The sequence below is a fragment of the Emydura macquarii genome, unplaced genomic scaffold (assembly GCF_026122565.2).
Source record: "Emydura macquarii macquarii isolate MOO-44397 ecotype Brisbane River unplaced genomic scaffold, CSIRO-AGI_Emac_v2 contig_2897, whole genome shotgun sequence".
In the NCBI taxonomy this organism is placed as follows: Eukaryota; Metazoa; Chordata; order Testudines; family Chelidae; genus Emydura; species Emydura macquarii.
Window position 1 is genome coordinate 26,465,991 of NW_027133034.1, and position 20,787 is coordinate 26,486,777.

A 20,787-nucleotide genomic window follows, 5' to 3' on the forward strand; every position below is an offset into this window, starting at 1 on the left:
CTGCTGAGTGCCTGAGTTTGTATAGATGGACCAAGGCACTTTAGAGAATGGACAGGTTCTCTGCTATAGGGAATGGGTCCCATGAGTGTTTCAGCACCTGCTGAATAGTTCAGATTAGATTCCAGATAACGGACCTGCAAAACTCTTAATGAAATAACAATACACAGGACTGGAGGTGGGAGGGAGATTTGATCCTTTTTACAGATCTATTTCTTTAAGACCTTAACTTGTCAAAGCACAGACAGATGGCAATAAACCATTTCAAAAGAGAAGAACGTTAGTGACTGGAAGTGGGGGACAATACTGGTTAAACGACAGTCTATTTATAATTATGAGCCAAAGGAGGGCAGGTTATCACCAAGGCAGAAAATAAGGTATGGTTAATAAATCATATCTGATCATTCTAAAGACAGGAATGTGCTAATCTTTAGATGTAGACTTTGTACCAGACAGCCTGCTAGTTCTCAAGGCTTGACTTCCCCTTCTCTCTTACAGCATGTTCTCGATATTATGCTGCATGAAGATAGTTTGTGTGAATCCTGTCTCGAGAGTAACTCAGTCAAACAGCTGCCCTCATGTTTCCAGTGCAGGTTGTTTTTTTTCTTGTGCTCTCCACTCTGCTCCTTGTAATCCACTAATTAGTCTCAGAGGAAAATAGCATGCAACAGAGAAGAAGAGGTGGGCGATATAAGGGCAAAACCAGCTAAGTCATCAATTTAATAGTATAACATTGCCTTTATAAAGAAAAACACACATCCAATTATATAGATATACAGCAGACAAAAAGAAAGAGCTGAATAATGAAAATCTAAGACTGGCATGTGGTAGCCATTATGAAAAATGTAGAGTACAAATGACAGACATTTTAACTGTATGAATATAATTGGCATCACAGAGATGGGTTTGTGATGGAAGCAATGAGTAAGTCTCCCACAGGAGACTTTATGGAAGCCAGTTTATTCATTTAAATTATTGAAAGGCTAGGCAAACACAAAACTAGGCTTTTTTAGCAAAAGGAAAGACTACAAGACAAAAGAGGTAACATTTCATTATACAAAGTAACTGTGGAATTCTGTGTATAGCACTAGTTGTCATACCAGAACTCAAGATATTTAGTACCTTGTAGAAGGTGTAATGAAAGTTTACCAGATTTCACACATTTCTGAGAAGCCACAGTCAAGATTGGGATCATATTGTGCACTGAAGGCATGACAAGAAATAATTGGCTTCATCTGCAGCAAGGGAGATTTTGTGCCAGGTAGTACAAACATGGAACAAGAAACAGTTCTGGTCTCAAAACTTAAACTAAATTATAAGGAAAAGTTAAGTTAGTCTTGTTTTCAATGGAAATAGAGTTTGAAGAGAGGTTTGTTATAGTTAATAAAGTTGACATTTTCCACAGAACTAAAAACCAGGCATGTCATTGAAATGTTTGGCCCTAAGAGTAAATAGGGAACTCAGGTAGAATTACATCATACAGAGGGTGAAAAGCATGTGGAATCAGTTACTAGGAAAGGTGTCTTAAACAAAAAATATAAATTGTGTCCAACTAAACTGTTTCAAAGAACAGATGTTTAATCTCTAGAGAAACAGGAGATTGAGGGATCTTGTAGGGTACGGAGGGAAAAGCATGTGATTGTTTGTTTTATTTCAAAGTAAACCCTTGGCATGTAAAATGCCTTCTGTTCTTTCTGTACTGTGTGTTGTATATATGTTGATTTAATTTAATATTTTCTATTTTCCTTTTTAATGTTATAGAAGTAACAAGTAGAGCTGGCAGATACTTACAAAAATGAAAATTTCCCCCCAAATTGTCAACATTATATGCTTTCCCCATTTTTCATTTTTTTTTTGTGAATTTTTAAAAATAAAAATAACTACTGAAGTTTTTCGTTTACCAAAAACCTATTTAAGTACAGTTCTGTAAATAAAAAATTAAAATAATTATTTAAAAATTTGATTAAAATGTTGGTAAAATATTGCCACAAATTTTTTTAAAAATGGAAAATGGGTCTATTTTGAACTCTGTGAAAGGGAATCAACTTCGTGCTTAGCAGCTGTGATTTTGTGTCCATACACAGTTGTCTACAATGAATTGAGAATACAAATATTTGCAATCAGATCCAACTATACTATCTCTTTGTATGTGCAAATCAAGTAGTTACAGATCTGACTTCTAGTATTTATACTCCAAGTCTTGTCTCAGCCTGCGGTGGATCAGCTCTCTGAAATCACCAGCCCCTGGCCACACAAGCACTGCCTTCCAGGCCTTGATCTCTGTACAGGTTAGCGATAGGCACATACCAATCCCTGAGTCCTCCAAGCCTCCCTCTGAAGTGCTCAGCTCCTGTTTCACAGAACTCCCAGCTTTGATACTCCCAAAGGAATAATACATACTAGCTTATAAAATTCAATTGAGGATTACCACTTTACTTTACCCTCAGCTCTCTCTCCCGCTATATATATATGAATGAAAACAAGAATATGTTTATTATCAAAGAACAGTGATACAAGTGATAGAAAATAAGAATATTGGAAATAAATGGTTATGTATAATACAAAATTACAATTTAAATCACAAGGCATTCCCCTGTCTCCTACAAAATAGCCCATCCCAAATCCTTTTCCAAGTGTTTTTAAGCAGGTTGGCTGAGCTCAGCAACTCCTCCTCACTGCTTGAGGGAATAACTGTGGATTCATCTGGACACCAAATATAGTTCCAAAAGTTCATTGCCTTACTCCTACATAGGATAACCAATGCGGCTTTTCTTTTTTTCCTCCAGCCCCTGCAATATATTGATCAGCAGTTTGCTCAGTCCATAAATGAGTGTCCATTGTGAACCATGAAATATTCAGTTTGCACATGACCATCCAGAATAAGATAAGCATGTCTTCACCCCTGCATGTCAGGCAGGGGTATGTGGAAAACCTTCCATTGACTTACCTTAACTCTCAGGCCTACAGAACATAATTGTTAATATATATATATCATAACTCAATGTATTTTCTGTACATACATCTAATGGTGGTTATGATGACCAGTTACACAGGCTTTCATTAGCCCTTACATGACATTCTTTGGCAAACTAATAGATAGATGCTATACCATGGGGATCTCTGCAACCCTTATGTACCCCTGTGCCCTCTGCCAGTTAGTATCAAGTGAGTCACACTCATGACTTTGAATTCCCATTTGATAACTCTCCCCCAGCTGGCCATGACTCCACCAGCTCCCTACTGAAGTCAAGAAGGAAGAGTATGAAGTGATGTCATAAATGGGGTTTTTGTTAAACTCCACTAAAGCCTTGAGAGGTGACTTCTGCGCATTTTCTCTATCACTTATAGCTTTATTTTATTTTAAATTCCTCCCCTTCCCTGAACCATACAGGGGCATTAATCCTCACTAAGTACTATGTTAATGCCAAATTTAAAACTTCAGATATTTTTTTTCCTTAGACACGTACAAAAGTGGGACTAGAATATTTTTCCGGTGGAAAAGGTGTATATTTTCCCACTCTCCTATATGTCCAAAAATTGGGGGGGAGGAGGGGGAGTTTGCTTATACTTTCTCATGTAAAAAAATCACCTTGAGTCAATCTACTGCCCAAGAGATGGATGTTTCATCAAGTTATGATCATGTGAAAACGGGTTATCACGGGAACTGTTTTGCAATATTAACTATAGTGGGTGAAAACAGCGCTTGATCTGTTAGGTTTGCTCCAATGATTGTCTCATCTTCCTAATTGGACACCATTTCCAGGACAAGCAGAGAAAAGATCACAGGAATGCAATAAGAAGATAGTAAATATAATGGCTAGTTGTGGTTAGTTACTGGACAGGATGTGGCAGCATTCTATTTCCTTGCCAATCCTGATGTCAAGGAATCAGTGGGGTAGGACTAACAGAAGCTGTGTTTGGCTATTAACTTTCTCTTTTGTAAGTCCCACTGTATCATTTGTGATTACTAGTACACGGTTGTGTGCAAAGAAGGAAACTTCACCAAGATATAAAAGAAACAAGGATATATTAAAATAAAAAGTATGGATTGATAAAATGGTTCATAAATATGAAGAACGGGCTCAAATTTAGTTCACTTCTTGAACTTAGATGGACTTTTTGAACTTCTCCCTCTAGCTGATACTCCTCCCATCTGACTCTCAAAAGGGTCACAGTGCCTTCTCCACAAGCCTCACAGTCTCTATCTTCACTGTCACACTGCAACATGCTTCTGACACTTTCCCCTCCACAATCTCAGTATCTTCCCTACCCACTCCAACACTCACCTTCCTTTCCTCTCTGTGACTTAACAAGACCTGGTTTCTTCCTTACCTGTTACATGCCAGTAAGTCTGCAAGTGACCTCTTCTCTCTTTGATTACCCCAAATAGGAACAGGTAGTTCTGCTGTCTCTCTTCTAGGCTCTACTAAATTCATATCTCATGTGTTCTGGTTTCTGGATCATGTTGAATTCAGTGGCGGCGGAACCTATTAAAGATAATGTAACAAGGACTTTAAAACTGAAGTGAAGGTTATAGCTCATGGTGAATGGAGACAAAGCCTACTGTAAGGTCCTAGGGAGTGAGGGGGCTAGGAGTAATTGCAAGTTCCTGAGGAGGGCAATGGGACAGTGAGGGAGAGCAGGAATGAGTAAACCTCAAAAAAAAGCTCAGAGCCATATCCTCCTCCACTTTTCACACTGGAAAGTTCCCACAGCCTGGCTTGCTGAGGGTGGGCAGTCAGGCCACAGTCTGTGAAAATCCACACCAGGATCTGGGTAGAGGCATCCATGATCAGGTTCTCTGTTTGGATATAGGTGCAGATGGAGGAGACAGAAGCAGTGTTGGCACTGGCAATGCAGCCCTTCCTAACAATAGCGATTATATTATGACTCCCTCTCAAACTCCCCTTTGCTAGCTCCCCTTGGTCACATAGCCTTCGGCTTTTAAGGCCTTCTCTCCTAGGTCAGCCCTCCCCTCTCATTAATCACACAGGGGAAGGGTGATCACAAGGCTGAATGGGGGATGATCAAAGCTGATCCAGGGAACAAAGGCTCAAACAGTCTCCAAACACACAGTCCCAATTGACCCTGTAACTTTAAATAACCTGAAAGAGAAAGAAAAACAAACAGCCGAACAAATTCACTCATCCCAAGATTAGTACGCCCACCGTGTTTGTTCAGCAGAGGGTTATCCTTCTCTCCTGCTTAAACTTCCCTGTTCGTGGTCCCCTGTTCGCATGTGTGTATGTCATAGGCCAGATTCTTAGCTGATGAAAATTGGCATAGCTCCTTTACTCCAAGTTCTGGTCCTCTGTGTGTGAACATTTGTAATACAAATATGTACAATAGGACATTGGTTTTATTTAATCCAGATTCTGAAAAATCTGCAACAGCACTACTCACCACTCCAGGGGTCTGTACAAATTTAAGTAATGTATTGACATTGGCCTTCTAAGGAAACCCTTTACTCTGAACTAGGGGTTCTCAAATGTATACGCCGATCTTCAAAAATAAGAAGCAAAATATTTCAAATAAAATAAAAAGGTCAATGCCCTACCTAACCTGTCCATAATCTTCAACCAAAATTTATACCAAGCCTCTCACGAAGTTCTAAAACATCACAAATGAGGCTCTTCTGAGATTTCCAGCCCTATTCTGCAGAGTCAAGAGGTCCAAGCTTTTGACTGCTCATCGAAACCCAGCTTTTGAGATTCAACTATCACTGATCTCCACATGAATTTCAGCCAAACACTGCAGTATGTAACTGCATGGAGGAACAGGCAACTGGGCCTGAAGCTAGGGGGTCGATCAAAATGGGTGACGTTGTGCTAGAGTATCAGAGTAATCCAAATTAATGAAGAAACCAAAATCTGAAGACTTATTCCAGTCCAAAAATAACTTTAACCTAAGAGCAGTTACATATCTTTACTTAATGCCCTCAGGAGGGAGGGGAAAGAAAATGGGGGCGAGAGGAGGGAAAAGCTAGTTGGGGTTAATGGGGATTCAGTGCTTAATAAATAGTCTTTCCACTGCAGATGGGCTGAACTCCAAATCCGAATGACAGATTACACCAAAAATTGGGCTATTCTGCAGAAGCCCACACATTTTAAATATGAGACTTCTTTTCAGTAATAGGTGAATCTTAAAAAGTTTAGTTACTGATTGTTTTATATGTACACCTAAAGAAGTATTGATCCTTATACAAACCATTTTAGGATTGCTGGGTACCAGTTTTTCTCCCTGCTTTTTCTGGGCTTGAATAATAATGCTTCCATTTTATTCCTACAACCACTAATCTGTCTACCAATTCTCTTTCAGGAACAGCTCAGCAGGACTAGATATTTTCATAAATGCCCTTCTGTTTCCTTTCTATGGAAGAAAGAAAGAAAAAAAGAAACTCTACAATTACTTTGTGCTGATTACAAAGATTTTTCAATGTCTTTCTAATCTAAAACACTTTATTACATATGTGAAAACTGTTAATAGTGATTCCCTGCTGCTAACATCAGTTTAAGCATTGGATCAGAATATTAAACAGTGGTATCTCTTTGTACAGCATGCAACTCATCTGTACTCTACAGTCCTTAAAGCTTGTAATAACTATTGTAGTTGTCACCAGCCTTCTCCTCCACATGATATCTGAAACCACAAGCACATTGAGGTGTCAAAGCAGGATTGCAATTACAAATGCTAACTCTTTATATAAAGAAGAGAAACAAAATAGACTTACAAAACCAGGAGCTGGGGAATTCCAAAGGCAGGTGTTTCGAGCTACATTGCCTTGCCCCATCTTCTGTTCTGGAGTGACTGAGCACCTGTCAGAGTTTGAGAAGAGCTTGTAAAACACAGAGGTGTTCCGGTGGGGGGGTCTTAACTGCACCCTTGTTTTGTTCCTTCCGCCAAGTGGCATTCTCAGTGGCTCTGGGACAGACAACCCCAGCTGCTCTCTCTGTAGGAGGTAAGATCACCGTATTAGTGACAACACCTGCATTACCTTTACTACTCCCTGCTTCCTTTTTTTGTCTCCACTTACTCTTGAAGTACTCTGCCTCCAGAGGAAGGATGATGTTGTGGCTAAGGCTCTGACTGGGCTCAGGGGGTCTGGATTAAAGTCCTGGTCTGCTACAGACTTCTTGTGTGACCTTGGGTAAGCCTTTTTTTTGTGCCTCTGTTACCCATCTGTAAAACAAGGATAATATCACTCCCTTTGACTTCTAGTCTATTCAGATTGTAAACTCTTAAGGGCAGGGACTGTCTTAATTTATGTACAATGCAAAGCACAATCTGACCATGATCTCAGTGAGACCTGCAGTGATATATAACAATAACCTGAGTCTGTCAAAGGACAAGGGTTAGGCCCAGTGAAGGATGCCGACACGCAGATGTCTGGGCATTATGAAGGCTTGAAAAACAAGTACTACAATAAAAACGTGTTATCTTTATGGCATTCAGAGTCTGCTCTTCATCTAGTATGGGACTAAAAATTCCCACTATAGTAAAATCAGTGCTCAGCCTTGTACACATTTATACAGAAAAAGACAAGAGCAAAAGTCCATTAAAAATAAAAATATGCTTCACTATGTCACACTTGGTTTTAACATTGATGTCAAAGAGTAATATATGTCTCTGAAATATGGAATTGGCAAGGTGTGATGAATGATGTGAAACTATGGGCCTAGTCCTTTGGTCTCCCCCATCTGGCTGCTTTGTACTGCTCAGCAAAGACCCTGTTTCTTAAGTTAGCAGCCAGAAGTTTCTCATGAATGGGGAAATCCCAGGGCAGTGTAGAAATTTCGGAAGGTGGGCTAGAGGCATGGCTGGAATGCACTATACTCCTGTGCCAGTAGAGCTGCCCGAAGGTCACTCTGACCTATACTTAAGCCAAGGCAGCTCCCAGATGGCTCCAGGATCAAAGGGGGGAGGAAAGGTAGCTTAACTATCTTCCCTTCCCTTCCCTTCTTGCCATGAAGGTCAGGACCTGGCAATCTGGCCTTATTAACTGTATGGGTTGGGCAGGAATTTAAAGTTTGGCCTATGAAATCTGGCCAAGATATCATTTTCTTTTTGAAACACTGTACAAATATATTTAGTTTGATGCCATGCAGTGTTTGCCTGGGCCAAAGTGGTAATATTTCAGAAACCGGTGTATTACTGCATATGCTCATACAGGGGTTTTACATATAGATGGGATCTATTTGATGCTATGTGTTGCTGAATAACTGCAATGATTCCATACGTTTTTACTTGATTATCCCTTTTATAAAAGCTCTCAAATGAGCCTGACTGCCAAGACTAAGAGCTGGTTAGAGACTTGTTGCCAGGAGAGCTGACCTAAGAGGCACTTGAACGCCAGCTGCATTTAACAGCAGATGAATAATATAGTTATAAGTGCTTTCCATTATCTTGTAGACTCAAAACAGAAACATGAAGGCTGCCATGAAGAACTAAAGAGTTAACCTTTTCTGTGAGGCATACCTGAGTGTCACAAGCAATAATAATAGAAAATGAATGCCTGTAAATCACTTTGTTGTTGTTTTTATTGGGTTCATAGGAAGGGTTAATTGCTTGACTAAGAGAGTCAAGCAAATAAATCACAATGAATAATATATTCATCAGATTGTCTCCCTTTTGCGGCTCATGAAATAGTTGCAAGCAGATTGTGAAATTCTCAGATGTATTTGTCGTTCTAAATTATTCACAAGTTTCTTTTTTACCTCACTGTAGATAAAGCACTGTGGCAACCTGTGTTGAACCTGGCCAGAGGAGCACAAGCTGTAGAAGGAAAGCGTTTGGAAGAGGTGCCAGCAAGTCCATCTGTGTACATCTGGCTGGAATGATAGTTGCAGTTCCACCACCTCTGTAAATAGTTCTAATAAATAGTTTTAGAAATATGGATTCCTTTCCTGTTATTACACAGCACATGGTACATGAAACAGGGAAAAGATTCTACGCACTGCTCAAGTCCCACTTAAGTGGAGCTTAGCTCTCAGCATTCTCCATGAACAGCTCATGAAGTCTTCTCTGCAAATATTCAAACCTGGAAATTCATGTTGTATTGGTTAATCTCATAAAGAACATGATTTTGTTTCTGCTCTCTGATTAAATGACACATAAATGACAACCAGAATGTAAACAGTAAAATATCTAGTCACATTCACCACTTAGAACCAACTTTTGCAAACAGTCAAGCATTCGAGTACACACACTCAATCAAAATAGCAAATATCTTGACCATCATTTCTGATTGCTTCTCCTAATCTACCATCATCACCTCAGTCATCTTCAGATTGTTACCAATTCAGATGAGACTTTAAAGAGATGCAAATCTTCATTTAACAATTGAAGGAGCTTTAAAAAATCTCATTGGTAAAGTTTTTTGAGATGGTTTTGTTGATTTGATGGTAGAAATGGGGGACTTTATTGTTGGGAAGGTAATACAGCAAAACACAAAATCTCCAATATGTTCTTGCAATATATCAGAGACAACTTTTCGTTCCAGAAAATGGAGGAAGTACTGTATCAGCAGGACAGCCATTTTGGACTTGATTCTAATCAACAGGGAGGAATTGGTAGCAAATCTGAAGGTGAAAGGCAATTTAAGTGGCAGTGATCAAGAAATGATAGATTTCATGATTCTAAGAAAAGGAAGGAATGATAGCTGCAGAATAAGGCTAATGGACTTCAAAAAAGCAGATTTTAACAAACACAGAGCACTGGTAGGTGATGTCCGATGAGAAGAAAAATCTAAGGGAAAAAGGAGTTCAGGAGACCTGGCAGTTCCTCAAGGAGACAATATTAAAGGCACAAACACAAGCTATTCTGATGCAAAAGAAAGATAGGAAGAATAGAGATCAATATGGCTCCATCAGGAGCTCTTTAAGGAACTGAAAATCAAAAGGAATCCTATAAAAGGTGGAAACATGGTCAAACTGATAAAGAAGAGTACAAAAGAACAGCATAAATATGTAGAGACAAAATCAGAAAAACTAAGGCACAAAATGAGTTACACCTGGCAAGGGACATAAACTGCTATAAGAAGAAAGATGAAGGGAAGTGTAAATCTTTTACTTAGCGGGAAAGGAGAGCTAATAACTGATGACATCAAGAAAGCTGAGGTGCTTAATGCCTATACTGCTTCACTCTTTACTAACAAGGTTAATAATGACCAGATACACAACATAATTAATATTGAGTCAGGGGAGGGAATGCAAGCTAAAACAGGTTAAAGAATATTTAGACAAGTTAGATGTATTAAAGTCAGCTGAACCTGATGAAATTCATCCTAGGGTACTTAAGAACTAACTGAAATAATCTCAGAGCCATTAGCAATTATCTTTGAGAATGTCTGGAGAATGGTTGAGGTCCCAGAAGACTGTAGAAGGGCAAACTTAGTACTGATCTTTAAAAAGGGGAACAAACACCTAGGGAATTATAAACCAATCAGTCTAACTTCGATATCTGGAAAGATACTGGAGCAAATTTTAAACAATCAATTTGTAAGCACCTAGAGGCTAATAGGATTATAAGGAATAGTCAGCATGGATTTGTCAAGCACAAATCATGCCAAATCATCTTAATTTCCTTCTTTGATAGGATTGATGATCTAGGGCATGGGGGGAAGTAGCAGACGTAATATACCTTGATTTCAGAAAGGTTTTTGACACAGTTCTGCATGATAGTCTCATAAATTAACTAGAAAAATGTGATCTAGATGAAATTACTATAAAGTGGGTGCACAACTGGTGGAAAGATGGTACTCAAAGAGTAGTTATCAATTGTTTGCTGTCAAATTGGGAGGGTCTGCAGAGGTCAGTCCTGGTTCTGACACTATTCAATATTTTCATTAATGACTTGGATAATGGAGTAAAGTATATGCGTATAACATTTGCTGGGAGGAGTTGTAAGTACTGTGGAGGACAGGTTTAAAATTCAAAATGACCTTGACAAATTGGAGAATTGGTCTGAATTTAAAAAGCTGAAATTTAATAAAGGCAGGTGCAAAATACTTCACTTAGGAAGGAAAAAAAACAAATGCACAAATTCAAAATGGGGAATAACTGTCTAGGTGGTAGTGCTACTGAAAAGGTCCTGGGGGGAGATAGTGGACCACAAAATGAATGAGTTGTCAATATGATACAGCTGCAAAAAAGCAAATATGATTCTGGTGTGCACTGGTGTTATATGTAAAACACGGGAGGCAATTGTCCTGCTCTGCTTAGCACTGGTGAGACCCCAGCTGCAGTACTATATCCAATTCTGTGCACCACAACTTAGGAAGGATGTGGACAAATTGGAACGACTCCAGAAGAGAGCAACAAAAATTATAAAAGGTTTATAAAACCTGACCTATGAGGAAAGGTTGAAAAAACTGCGCATGTTTAGTCTTGAGAAAAGAAGACAGAGGCAACTGATAACAATCTTCCAATATATTAAGAGCTGTTACAAAAATGATGATGAGCAATTGTTTCCCATGTCCACTGAAGATAGGACAAAAAGTAAAGTGTTTAATCTGCAGTAAGGGAGATGCAGGTTAGATATTAGGAAGACTTTCTAACTAGAAGGGAAGTTAAACTCTGGAATGGGGTTCCAAGGAAGGTCATGGTGTCCTCAATCATTGGAAGATTTAAAAACAAATTGGGCAACATCGATCAGGGATTTTCTAAGATTACTTGGTCCTACCACAATGCAAATGACTGGACTTGATGACTTCTTGAGGTCCCTTCTAGCCCTACATTTCTATGATTCTATGATTTGTTTGCTTTTTTCCACCTGACAGTACAAATACACTTCTTTTACCATCAGAAACAAGTTGATATGGCTCCTGCCCATAAAGGAAAGTCATAAAGAAATCACAGAGATTGGAAAAACATTTGAGGATGGAGAAAGCTTTTATTTAGGCATCAACTCCCTAAGGGAGTTGAAAACATCAATTAATACTGGGAATTATATGAAGATGGTGGCCTAATGTTACCAGCATTCTTGAGAAGGTCAAGAATGACTGGTGTGCTTACTTGCTTAAAGTGCCCACCAAAAGAGAGAACCTGTCTAAAGAGCTAGATAGCCCAGTACACCAGGAGTCATAAGTTCTATTCCCAGCTTGGTTTTTGACTCTCTATGTGTCCTTGCTCCTTCCCCTTTTTATAAATCTTTGAGATCCATAGATGAAGAGCGCTATGTAAGTGCTTAGTATTTATTGGTTACCATTATCATAAATACTACAAAGCTTGGAGTGCTGGGACTGTTCCAAATAAAGTGCCCAAATAACAAGTAATTAGATGTCAGTGGAAAATGACTTTGAGTACTGTACATTACTGTATTGATGTAAAGCAAATGCATTATTTTCCCTTCTCAGAAAGCTAATTGCTTTGTGCCATCATTTAACATGATGTAATTACATAATTTGCCAGGAAGGAAATATAAGAAATTCTTTTTGGATCATGTTGTAACTATCCACTTAGAAAGTGCCTAATGGGAAAGCATGACTACAGATGAAAGCAAAGAGAATCCCAATGGCTCCACATTCCCTTTTCAACATGAGTATCCTGTCTGTAACTTCATGTTATTAACATTAACAGGAGCTACACATATACATGTCAAGAGGAAACTAGAATCCCAAATGTTGAACACTATAATTCAATCACTACTGTTACACTCATAGCATACATTATGATATACCAGTACATCCCCACACATGGAATCAGAATTGAATCCCAAATGGCTGAATATAAGGATGTGAGAGTTAATAAGATATGTCTCTATACATTACAAAGTTGCAAATATGGAATTGTTCAAAGGCAGAAACAACTGAGCGCCACAAGAATAGGCAAATCCAAACAGTCTGATATTTGTGCAGGTGATATCTTACAGAACTATTTAATAAAATGCAGAATCATGTGATAAACGAATTTATCATGACTCACCTGCTCTCTTATCCATCTCCCTGGGGTTTATTCATATATTTCAGATGTCAGAGCCACCTCAGCTGCAGCCATGTTTTTCCAGATCAACCTGGCAGAGAAATATTTTCTCCTTTTCTCTTCAGATGTGGAATTCTGCTCCTCCACCACCAAATTACCTTGACCCCAGTCTCAGGACAAACAAGAGTCAAATCTGGAGCTTTCTAGTGGGACCCACAGCGTATTTCTAATTCTGAAAGAGCATGAGTGATCAGACTGTAAAATCCTGACTTCATTGAATGCAATAGCAAAATCCCCACTGACTTCAATGAGGCCAGTATTTCACCCATGGCATTTTTATGTACAGAGAAGCTGTCTTCATTCTTTTCCAGAGATGTATATAGCCTCCTACAAGACTCGTGATGTCCAATTCTGAACCCACTGAAGTCAATGGGAGCCTAAATAATTAGCTAACTTCACAGGTAAGGGTTATAAAACATTTGTCCCAATTAATGTTTTTTAAAAATTCCCCAAAACATTCCTAAAATAGTTTTTCTGTAGCCTGTGTCCACTTCACAGCCTTCTATCCCACACCGTCATGTATTCTCTATCTCCATCTATCTGATTACATTTTTAATATGATGAATCTCTGTTATATGCTTAAAACTATCAGGCATGCACTTTAATGTTTTATATACTTGAGTGCCACTGTTTGAAAAAGTATTGTGCAGTTATGTAACAGGATGGCCTGCCCCTTTAAGGGCCAGAGGCCTGAGGCCAGCCAGCCCTGGTCAATTTCAGACCCAGGTGGAAAGGGAGAAAGTGAATGATTATAAAAGCTAGCAAGCCTGGGTGGGAGTGTTATAGGATAGAAGAAATCAGGGGGTAAGTACTGGGAGTTATGGCTGTGTAGAAATGTTTCCCTTTTGTAAGTTTGTAGTCATATGGATAGTAAATGGGGAGCAGAACCAAGAGCTAAAGACTAATTTGGTGTAGCTGTTAATTCCTCAGGCTGGGGGGAAGCTAGTCCTATTACAAGCTAAGTAAGGGAGCAGAAGTAAATAGTCATGTGTGGTGTTATGGTCACTTAACTCTGCTAAATATGTACTGTTATGCTTACAGAAGCATCTTATTAGCTGCCTAAACTTAATTGTTATGGGCTATATCTTCCCTGGCTATGTGGAAAAACCTTCGGGGTTGGGGGCAAGTAACTGAAAGAACTCAGCAACTTTGGAGCCACAGAGTTCTCTAAGCACTATATAATTGTGGCAGCACCCTGTTGCTGGGGTGATGGGATGTAATTAAAAGACCCACAAACACTATGGGACAAAGATAAAACACACATGGCAGTGGCAGAAGCTGTGCCAGCATAGAACAGACCTGTGTGGCCATTATTGGCTGGTAGCAGAGGAAGGGGTATGCTTTAGTTATTTAGATCACTTAAGTGGCTACTTTAGAAATGTAGCAGATATCAGACAGCAAGCAGGGGAAGATGTGTTCTCGGTTCGGCCTTTGCCCCTCTAGCAGGCGGGTTAAGGTGCTGGAGCAAGGAGAAGAGAGGTCTGTGAGGAGCAGGTTTTGAGTATTACCAAGTGTGGCCCATGAATGTAGAGGGTGAGAAGGACACTATTAACACTTTATTCCCATATGATGAGTACACTGTAAATATACTGCTTCCTCATACCTTTCCTATTCACTCACTACCAGTTGCCCCATTCCATTGCATTTTTTTCACTGGGGGGTAGGGGCTGGTCAGACTATTCTGTATTTGCACTTGTTGACTTGTAACTTACTCTGTGAAGAAAATGGGACTACTTGTAGAAGTAAGATACTTCTCAGTGTGACAATGGGTGACGGAATATGGCCCTTTGTTACTATGATTGACTTAATCTTTCTTTTTTTGTATGGTTTCTTCATTTTCTACAAATCAAACTACTGCAGGATAGATATAGGTTGGCAGTCCTCTTTAAAAACTTTCCTTTATGTTAAAATCTGCAAAGCTTAAAAACACCTCACAAATATAAGTGAACAAATATGCTGTTCATCTTTTTTGGTTTTTGAAACTGTATATAGATTGCTCATTGGTGTTAGTGAGGGTGTTGTGAGCTGGCCTTATAGAAGCTATGAAACTTTTAGACACAGACCCAAACACACAGTCAAACTAGATCTTACACAAATTATCTTGTTTCTGAATATGCATTCAGAGATGAGCGAGAATAAGGTGCTTTTTATCCTTTTACCAAGGCCCATAAACACACAGTGAAACGATTCTGGAGCTCGGAAGAGGTCAAAGGGAATTTTGACAAAAAATACTAATATTTCATGGCACTGAATGTAATATATTTTCCTCCGCATTCATAAAAGTAGTTGCTTCTCTTGTTACGAATTTTGATTACAAAGGCCATTCATCTTAAATGAAGAAAGAGGAGCTACTTAAAATCTTCGAGGGTGGTATCTTATGCAGCAGTTGGGACTGTGCTTCCCCACACACACGTGCTAGCGCCGTTTGAGCTAGGGTGTTTAAAAATAGCCATGTGGCTCTGACGGCACAGGTGGTGGCTGAGGCTAGCCACCGGAGTATATACCTGGCGGGCTGAATGGGTTAGTACTAGGGTGGGTGCATGCCTTCCCCTGCTTGCTGTCTGACATATGACACAAATGTATCATGACTATGTGAAACCACTATCCAGATCCCTCGATGAGGGAGCAGTGCATCAGCTGTGGAGAGGTTACTGCAGTCCTGAGGCTGCAATAGTGGCAGTGGCCACCTGTACTACTATGGCCAAGCTACATTTTTACACTAGCTCGAGAGGAAGTAGGATGTGGTGTTTACACACACTGGGAAGTGCAGCCCCAGATGCTGCTGCATAGGTTCATCCTTCGTGCAAAGGTGTGCACAAAGAGGAGGGGACTCAAGTGTGCGGTGATGAGTACCAAAGCTTTTTTTGCTTTTTTTAGGCATTCCATTGGCAGTGCCAATGCCCTTGTTTCTAACTGCACTAATGCCCAAATGCTGGTCTCTGTGTGAAGCCTGAAAACCACTTGGGGTGGGGCAGAGGTTCTGTAGCAGTTGAGAGGTGGTGAAGCCCTTCCTGCATGGGCTGTTGTAGCAGTGGAGAGATGGTGTTGACACTATTGCAGCCTCAGGGCTGCAGTAGTCTCTTTCCAGCTGCTGCACTGCTCCCTTGGAGGTCTCTGGACAGTGGTTTCACACAGTCATGATCCTTCAGCTGTGACTTTGTGCACTTGGACCTCAATGCCTCTGCATTGAGGTGGAAAGAGAATCTATACATTTGTGTGCCAGGGACACAGGCCAGCTGAGTGAGCCCTAGGGTTTTGGTCCTGTTCTTGCGTATTGCATGCTGAGCAATAATGAGGACTCCGTGCTTGTAAAACTAAACTTGCTCTTTATTAAGAGAACCATCCTACAGAGGTGCTGCAGCTAGTGTTCTAGCCATGTGCACATAGACTAACTTCTGTGTGAATCCTCCACACTCTTCCCTCCTGCTTCCAATGCTCCTCCCTCCACGTTCCATGCAGGGTGCTGTACTCCCCACACAGACTGCATCAGTTCTGCTACAGTGAGCTGGATCCTGGTAAATTTCAATATTCTGTTTTCGGTAGCCTGGGTGTAGGCAGATGGTGTGATATGAAAGTGTGCCTATATACCAACACAAAGCCAAAAAATCTATTTTTGTCACTACCAGCCTAGCGATGCCTCATTAGATGTGGTGTTGATAAGAAAATGGATCACTGCCTTGCTTTTAGAGGCAGTGGTATGCATGACTTACATGGTGACACATACAGGACAGTACCAGAATGTTCTAAATTGGCTATTTTTTACTTGAATTGGTGTTTAAAAAAAAACACCCAAATTTGCATTTGAAATTTAAGCTTCCCTCTTTATTATGTAAGCCAATAAAGCTTAGGACAAACATGATAGCCAGTGCTTATCTGATTCATAGTACCTTTCACTAATCTTTGTTCATCATATGACTATGGAACAGATGGGCATAATATAGTAGATAGTCTCATCCTTAAGTGGTAGCTTAATCTGTTCTCTTAAGAATAGCCTATAATGGAGTAGATCTTCTTCTCAGATCTTTATCATTAGTTTGCAGGCAGCTAAAAGCATTTGTTTACTAGCTTTGGTTACAGTATTACTGTCTGTATGTCATGTGGCTTTGCAATCTTTGGTTATACGATGTTATCTATCTTTAGGGACTTATCTTTACTTGATATATATCTCTCCTTTTGGTATTTGAAGAGAGCTTCCTATGTGACAAGTGACTTCATATAGTCTTCATCATCCCTACTAACTGCAGTCTCCTTCACATGTTGTTGACTCTGTGTTGGTCCCAGGACGTTAGAGGAACAAGGTGGGTGAGGTAATATCTTTTATTGGACTAGCTTCTGTGGGGAGAGAGACAAGCGGTTGGTCTTTTTCAGGTCTGACCTGAAGAAGAGCTCTGTGTACACCCAAAAACTTGTCATTCCCACCAACAGAATTTAGTCCAAGAAAATTACCTCACCCAGCTTGTCTCGAACATGTATCATTTAAGTTCATGTAATGAGACTGGTATTGACTAAGCACTGTTTTCTGTTCTACAAAATTGGTGGCTGGCTGGATCACGCAGTATCTGAGGCAAAGTGCTGAAATGGAGTTAATTCATGACAATGGCTTTTTTCTATATTGGTAAGGGATAGAACAGCTGACTTATGACACACAGACCAAATTCCAAATGGTGTGCATTCAGGAATTTGGTCTTTGTATCATAAGTGAGCTGTTTGTCTATATTACCGAACAAATGTCGTAGATTGCAGATGTATGTATTACCAATATAGAAACAAGCCATTGCCACGAATTAACTTGGCCCAATACATTTACTAGCTTGGAGCTGCCCAGTTCTGATCTGGGGATTAATGTGTGCCAATTTCTAAATGTACTATGTATGCCTGGGTAAGCGCATCGGCTGCCGCTGGACGTGGTGCGAGGAGCGCCGGGAGCTGTCGGTCCTGGTGCCCAGGATCAGAGCCGACGGCCACACCATTGTCACCCTTCGCGCCTGGTGCATGCTGGAGAGGTGCCTGAAGGCATCCGTCCACGCGCTGTACCTTGAGAGCCTAAAGAAGAAGCCCGACCAGGGTAAGGCATTCGAGGTGACCAGCAAGTGGGACGCCAGCAACCACTTCCTGGTGGGCGGCGGCTACACCCGGTTCGCGGACTGGCGGTTCATCCACCGGGCCCGCCTCAACTGCCTCCCACTGAATGGGGCCGTCCGCCACAGGAACTGGGACAAGCGCTGCAGGAGGTGCGGGTACGTCAACGAGACCCTGCCCCACGTCCTCTGCGGCTGCAAGCCCCACTCCCGAGCCTGGCAGCTGAGGCACAACGCGGTCCAGGACCGTCTGGCGAAGGCTATCCCGGCCCACCGAGGCACGGTGGCCATCAATTCCGCCATCCCCGGGACCGACAGCCCACTGAGACCCGACATCGTCATCACCGACGAGGAGCACAAAAAGATCGTCATGGTGGACGTCACGGTCCCATTCGAGAACCGCCGCCCGGCCTTCCACGCCGCCCGGCCTTCCACGCCGCCCGGCCTTCCACGCCGCCCGGCCTTCCACGCCGCCCGGCCTTCCACGCCGCCCGAGCCCGCAAGGAGGAGAAATACGCCCCCTTGGCCAACACCCTGAGGGAGCAGGGCTACGACGTCCAGATTCACACCCTGATCGTCGGGGGCCCTGGGCGCCTGGGACCCCTGCAACGAGCCCGTGCTCTGGGCCTGCGGTGTGGGTCGGCGCTACGCCAAGCTCATGCGGCTCCTCATGGTCTCGGACTCCATCCGGTGGTCTCGGGACATCTACATAGAGCACGTCACCGGCCACCAGCAGTACCCGGAGGAGAGGGACAGAGCGCCACTGCAGGACCCTCCTTCCGGACCGGCGGACCCAACCGACGACGGACGCGGCGGGGGGGACACCAGCGGACGCGGCGACTGCTGAAGCATCGGACTTAATGAGGGATGCAACACTTTGTATGGACTTATTTACTCTAGTTGTTAAAACCCCCAAAAAGTAACCCACAGGCATAGTTAGTGACGTTCCCCCATTCCCATATATTCCCTTGTATCTCTTAGCGCCCATACCATCACCCCCCCATCCAGGACCCCGCAGATTATCCCTTGTTATTCTCCCCACGCTTTCAGCCACTCCCCACACCTCCCGATAACCTGCGTATAGTCCCTGGATGTTGTATAACTTTGCTCCTTTAAACTCTATGGGTTGCCTGTTGGTTATTTTTTGAAACATTTACTCAATAAATAACTTTAGCATGCTTGTGGCCAAGCTGGAGTCTGCTCTGGAGGCAGCTGTGGCCAGGAAAAGGCATGTGCAGAAATGCAACAGGGAAAGTCCCTTCCACCCCAGGGGCAGCGGTTTCAATCCCCCCAGAGTGAAAGCGCACGTGCACACACCAGGCTAGTACAGTGAATATAGGAAAGGGAAATAATTATTTATAGAGAGGTGAATGGAGAAGAACAACAGTGGGGAAACAGTAAAAGAGGGTTACATTCAACACCAGGTCCAGTGGTATCACAGGCTGAAAGGGTAGCCACTGAGCAATGTGTCTGCACTCAATAGTTCAGGAGTCCTTGGCAAAGGTCCAATCGTTGGTGAGTCTTGGGTGTTCCTGGTTGTCTTCCCTGCCAGTGAACTTCCCCAGTGAACCCTCCAGTGCCCTCTTCTGCCACGCTCTGCAAACCCACAGAGAAACACCCTCCCACTTAGCTAGCTACAGCCTCGCTCCTTATTACTAGTGAAAAGTCACAGGCCCCATGCAGCTCTTGGCAGCAGTGATCCTGGGTCCAGCTCTGGTTTGTCCTACTCAGATGAGCCCTCCCTGGCACAGGGCTCTTCCTGGCTCCTGTCCTGGGCATCCCTGGTCAGCCGCTCTGTCCCTCCTCCCCCAAACAGCACTTCCTCCTTTTGGAAAATCAGCACTTCCCCTTGCAGGGCAAAGATCTAAAGGGGCCATGCTCTCTAAACCCAAAGGGGTTACAGTAGGTTTAATCTTAATCCAAAGGCCTCTTGCATGAAAACTGCTGATTTATTATACAGATCATTACAGAGGGCATGGGGTTAAGCGAGAGAAACTGGATGTCTCCAACAAGAGGGTGCGGTTTGGTCTTTGCTATAGAAGTGAATCTGTATTTGATGTGGTGTGACAATTCGGTCCAATTGACATAATACAATATTGGCCCTGTTTAACATTGTGGTAATTTCTAGATGCCAACCAAATCAGGGCCCTATTTTGCTAAGGGCTGTACAAATCGTGAACGATGATCCCTTTCCTAAAGAGTTTATCTAAGGGCTTGACCCTATAATGATTGGAGTCAGTGGTGAAACTCTTACTGACCTGAATGGTGCAGGATCAGGGCCTAAATGGCTAGGTAGATGAGAAAGCAAGGGAGTCAGAGTAATAAATATGTGCACAACTTTTAGCAAAGCAGGACCAGTAATCACAGCTCATCAGATGGCTAGCACCTGCCTCACTGATGGTTTTACTAAATGATCTTTTATTAGATTCACTTTAACTCCCCTGTGCCTCCCTCCCCCCCTCAATACCTTGACTCTTGCTGTTCACTGACTGGGTGGTACTTGGTGACCTCCATGAGGACTTGTCTACATGGCCAGGCAGTGTGCAGAAGCTGGGGTAGGAATCCACAGGGCTCTAACTTGTCAAGCACTGACTGGTCATATAGACTCTGCTACTGTGTACTTTGCTGTGCTGTATGTCAAAGTTAGGGAACTCTTAATGCAGAATGTTTGATACGGGACACTTAGTGATCAGTGTGCATGCCAGTGAGACATGGTACGCCTGATTTGCAGATCA

At 41.9% G+C, this 20,787-nt stretch overlaps 1 long non-coding RNA gene across 2 annotated transcripts in view; it reads right to left on the minus strand.

Moving 5' to 3' along the window:
* Positions 1–688: 688 nt before the first annotated feature.
* Positions 689–20,787, minus strand: part of LOC137166889 (uncharacterized) — a 54,541-nt gene continuing 34,442 nt past the window's right edge. Inside the window, exons 2-5 of one of the 2 annotated variants that reach the window (XR_010923858.1) lie at positions 7,031–7,176; positions 6,728–6,946; positions 4,330–4,484; positions 689–2,786 (exon numbers count right to left, since the gene is read on the minus strand). This is a non-coding gene — a long non-coding RNA (uncharacterized lncRNA). Of the gene's footprint in view, positions 2,787–4,329; positions 6,637–6,727; positions 6,947–7,030; positions 7,177–20,787 lie in introns of both variants that reach the window. The other variant, XR_010923859.1, reaches the window with a different exon arrangement.